A 5,553-nucleotide genomic window follows, 5' to 3' on the forward strand; every position below is an offset into this window, starting at 1 on the left:
GACATTTTTTGTTCTCTTATTTGAATTATAAAATTCCTAGAATTAATTGCCACCTATATTTACAACTGTAACAAAATGTACTTTATTTTTAGTTATGGCTAGATCATACTTCGTTAATAAAAAAACTATAAGATTAAATATATGCAAACTTAATTTTATTACAGTGATTTCATAAGCATTGGCAAAATACTTTATTTCAGCATTGGTGATTCAGATATAAGCCTTATTGTGAGATTTGATATATTTTGCTTTTAGCAGTGAACAAGTTAAAAATGTTTTTTTGTGAATTTGTCTGAAAATGTAAAATAAATACTTTGCTTTTGGTGTAGTACAAGTGCACATAGTTTATACTCTTGGCAAGAAGGCATATGGCCTTTAATTTATTGTTAAAAATTAAAAGTAAAATATTTTATTTTTGTAAACTATGCAGTTTGTGAAATTTATTATCTGCAAGCAGGTCAAGATGAGTTCTTGTATGCAGCTGTGTCTCATCAACAGGACATGCTAGATAAGAGCAAGGCCGAGTTTACTTACAAGCAGGTCAAGATGAATTCTTGTATGCAACTGTGTCTCCTCAACAGGACATACAAGATAAGAGCAAGGCCAAGGAGTTATTTTTTAGAAACAAAATAATGAAACGTAAGTAAGAAACTGTCAACAAACTGTTAGCAGACCATATTTATGGGAAAGACTTCTTATTCTGACATGTTTTTTAAACTGCTGATGTAAGCTAGAAAGAGACTATAAAGTTTAGACTTTTTTCTTTTGTATGAGAGACATTGATCTTTAAAGCTAAAGTACGTTTTTGCTACATGAGTATCTTTCATTGTTATACTAGATGTTACCTCGTATGCAGTAAAGGAATATTCATATCAGATTGAACCAGCTCAATTATCTTTATTGAGTAATGGTACAGACTACCTTTCAGTGTAGGAACATAAATTTTACAGTGGCGAGACCAGGCCAGTTCAAACAAAACAGGGAGGTGTGACCTGCAGAGGTACCTCTCACAGTGTGACATTCCTGCACAGTTCTTCTTTTGAGTCGACTCTTTTTTTCTACTACTTCGTCCATTGCCTGGTGGATGAAAACACTGCTGTGCAGTACAGGGCAGTACGGTAATTTTTTCTTCAGACAGTTGGTGAGATACGAGGAATGGGTCCCACTGCCGGCCCCAACTTCACCAGCATCTAGTGACTTACAGCAGAAAATTCTTCCACAACTGATCTTCGTGTCAAGCCTGATCACCTTGTCCTGAACATTTGTGGTAAATATTTTCTTCTGTTTTTCTTTTAACAATGAATGCAAGTCATGAAAATGCCAAGAAGTGCACAAAGTATTTTATTGTTAATGTATCTGAATCATATGTAGATGTGTGGAATTATTTAAATACATAGTATAATCAGCATGTTGGTACCAGTAAGTCTTTACTACATTAGGCAGAAGTATCACAGAATGTACGAAAATGTTTACTGGGGTTTAAAACAAACTGAATACTTAACAGCTTTCTCCAAAGACATTATAGTACAGACACCATATTATGCCATGCAGGCTTTGGTAAATAAGACTCAGTTAAATAAACTAACTAATGACGTCAGTCAAGCAGTGTTTTGCAAAATAGTTGGCATTATTTAGTGTCAAGTAAATTACAGCAAAGGCAGGAGATATTACTTATCTAACTTCATGAAATATGAAAGACATTTTTTTTTCAGACAGTACATACAAAGTTAATTCTCTGCAGCTGCATATGTCTACATGGGCAAAGACAGGGTTTGTTGATAATATGGGCAAATCGCTCAAACATGCTTTTGTGTTAGACAGTTTAAAATTTAGTTCATAGTCAGTCTCTTGTAGGTTACTACAGTATTTTAAAGGTAAAAACGCATCAAAAAGCTACAAATAAAATTTTTCAGTTAAATAACTATGCAGATCAAATGGCAAAAAAGGCAGCCAGAGAAGAAATGCAGTTGTATCCTACAGAACACCTTTCTGGTGTACCAGATAAAACTACTGCAGTACATGCCATACAAACATTTTCAGCTCAAAATTTACAGCATGATTTGCTGCAGATCCAGACTAAATTTGCACTAAAGGAAACATTAGAAAAATGTACTCTTGTACGAGACAGTCCAGGGCAATATTATGCAAAATGTTTTAAAGACGGTTCTAGTCTTCCTTGTATACCGTGCCAACAGGCATGACAGTTAAGTTTCATCATCAGGTAATGGGACATTTGGGCAATTGTAATACATCCACAGTTAAAGAAAATCTGTGATTTAGTGCAGGCTGAATGCTTAATATGTTTGCAGGTTAATGCTCAGTTGAAAAAGCCAATGTTACTAAAGGTAACTCCAGCGGATGGACCTTGGTATGCCATCTAAGTTGACTTTGCAAGTACATTACCCCCAGCTAAAGGTGGGTACAAGTATATGTACTAATACCACAGTCATTACAGGCAGCATACATTAAGCATATGTTCTATCAATATTAACAGGTAAACCTACTCTGTTCATACAGGCCATTTAGTTAAAGTCCCTTCTACCTATTAAAAGGTAGACAGTATCAAAAGGTTGTAGTACATTCCCAGACACAGTCAAATGCCAGTACAAAAGAGCTTGGTACAATACTCTGTTAGGAGGCCTAGGCACAGGCATTAGAGTTATTAATGCAGCTAATATTAAATTCTAGCTAATCATTTAAAAACAGTGGGGGAAGATATCTCTTAAATTGTATATTTACAAGCATCTTGGAATCCAGAGATATGGAAGGCACACCTGCATAATGTAAACTTCCAGCAGCAATGTTTGGACAATTATGATGCTATGCAGTTGCAATTTGATGGTAACATGACTACCTTTGTAAATATTCAAAAGAATAAAATACAAACTGAACTGATGTTACAGAATGAAAATATTTGGCAACATCTGTTTCATAAATGGGTACCTGATACAGATTAGATTAAATTATATACTGAAGTAACATATTGTACTTCGCAATATTGCACAGGGCAGTTTTCACATTATAATGTTACTGATATCACTGTTATGTGTCAATTTATGGTATTACCTATGATGTTTCTAGTTCCAAAAGGATATGAATATTGGTTGCCACAATTTGAAGGTAATTGTATAGATATGAAAGAAAAACACACAACATTGAATATTGTACACAGACTCAAAATGGGTTAATTTGTGGGCAGCATTCGCCTGTCTATGAACCATGCTTAGTGCAGCACTCTGGCGAGTGAAACATTATGCCCTCTTCCTTTCAAATGCTTATAAAAGTAGCTCCCCAGTATATTTGTCTGGTTACAGCCCAGGATTTAGGTCATAATTTAAAATTACCTTTTGTAGGATGTTTATCACATATTGATTTCCTTCAATTAAATAATAAGAGCTATTTGTTTACTAAAACCATAGAAGTGAATACTTCCATAAATTGGAGTTCTAATTTAATGCAGCTTTCCAATATATCTGTATCGTTGGATAATTTAAGGAAAATAATGAGCAATACTAAGATTCTCAGAGTATTCAAAAAAAAAAAAATAAAAGTATTCTGTATTATAAAGCACTGAGCATCATTGCAAAAGATAAAATACTTAATTTGGCTAAAAAGACCAAAAAAGACACTGCTCACAATTGGTGGGATATTTTTACTGATTGGTCCATATCAGAAAAAAAATCTGTTAAATTGGTTAATACATCCTGTAGTAGTAGTTTTAGGCATTATGGTCATATTAACTATCTGAAATTGCTATTTAAGTTGTCATTTGCGAAAAACATACAGAATTCAACAAATCATGATGGTTAACCTGAATAAACTGAAAAAGGTTTCAATGTGTGCAACTAAAGTCAGAAATGAACAGTCATTTTCCACCTTTTAATTGAAAAGAGGGAATTGTGAGATTTGATATATTCTGCTTTCAGCAGTGAACAAGTTAAAATGGCTTTCAGTGAATTTGTCTGAAAATGTAAAATAAATACTCTGCTTTTGGTGTAGTACAAGTGCACATAGTTTATACTCTTTGGCAAGAAGGCATATGGCCTGGCATTCATTGTTATTAAAAATTAAAAGTAAAATATTTTATCTTTATAAACTATGCAGTTTGTGAAATTTTATTATCTACAAGCAGGTCAAGATGAATTCTTGTATGCAGCTGTGTCTCATCAACAGGACATGCAGGATAAGAGCAAGGCCGAGTTCATCTACAAGCAGGTCAAGATGAATTCTTGTTTGCGGCTGTATCTCGTCAACAGGACATGCAGGATAAGAGCAAGGCCGAGTTCATCTACAAGCAGGTCATCTTGTTTGCGGCTGTATCTAGTCAACAGGACATACAAGATAAGAACAAGGCTGAGGAGTTCTTCAGAAACAAAATAATGAAACATAAGAAACAAATCAGCAGACCATCTTCATGGGAAAGACATCATTCTGACATGCTTTCTAAACAGCTGATCTAAGCTAGAAAGAGACTATAAAGTTTAGACTTCTTTTGTATGAGAGACATTGATCCTTACAGTTGAGGCTGTAAAGCTAAAGTATGTTTTTTGTTATACTGTGCATCATTCATTGTTATACTAACTGTTACCTCGTATGCAGTAAAAAGGAATGTCATATCAGATTAAACCGGCTCAATTGTTTTCATTGAGTAATGGTTCAGACTACCTTTCAGTGTAGTGACATAAATTTTACACTTATTTCACTAGAATCTTTCTTGTTTTATTAACTAACAGAACACACACCCACTCTGTGACATTGTTCCCTCTCCCCATATCCCCAACCATCCAGCCTTATTCCCTGCCCAGGAAGCCCCTGCATGTTTCCATCTGAGGGTTCAACTTTCCCATTTTTTTCTGCTCCTAATGGAGGTGTGGGCAGAGCATCAGGAGTGCTACTATCATCCTCAAGAGTACAGGACTTTTCATGGCACTATAATCCCTTCCTATGTTCCAAGAAGCATGCTATGGCTGCCAGGCATGAGGAAACTATGGCATGTTATTCCCTCGGCCATAAGGTACATGCACTATGCCATCTATTCCCCTAGCTGACTCCTGACATCTATTACTTCCAAACTCCAGCGTATGCCAGACCTCCACTAGAGTCATCAGGAAGGATGGGATGGGTATGTTCTGACAGTTGTTAGGTGCTTGGACACAGCAGGGGTCACCTGGTTTGTAGGCAGGGCTCATCCTTCTACACCATTGGAGTGGCTTATTTGGTGACATATTTAGACTTAGGACTGACTTCGCAAAAAGCATACAAGTTAAACATTATTGACAACTTTACACCACATTGAATACTATTAACTGGTTCTTCAAATAAATCTCTAGTGTGGTGATTATCTAGCGGAAATAAAGTGAAATTGATTGTGTAATGTGCTTTTTTTTGTTAGTAAAAGTCCATTTCTGTTTTAAATTAAATTTTAATTTGAAAAAGAACAAATTAGTGAAATAACTACACCAGAAGCAGAGCCTATGTTGTACGAGTACTGGATAACTTGTGTGATTACACACACAGGTAATGATCTATGTTGTACGAGTACTGGTTGACTTG

The 5,553-nt window shown here is 35.2% G+C and overlaps 1 long non-coding RNA gene across 1 annotated transcript; it reads left to right on the forward strand.

The window, feature by feature from the left end:
* The first annotated feature begins 669 nt into the window (after positions 1-669).
* Positions 670-4,644, forward strand: LOC122805792. The gene is made up of 2 exons (XR_006365448.1): positions 670-1,267; positions 4,133-4,644. It is a non-coding gene; the product is annotated as an uncharacterized LOC122805792 (long non-coding RNA).
* Positions 4,645-5,553: the final 909 nt, after the last annotated feature.

Source organism: Protopterus annectens, chromosome 7.part0 (assembly GCF_019279795.1).
Source record: "Protopterus annectens isolate FY-2018-M chromosome 7.part0, PAN1.0, whole genome shotgun sequence".
NCBI lineage: Eukaryota > Metazoa > Chordata > Ceratodontiformes > Protopteridae > Protopterus > Protopterus annectens.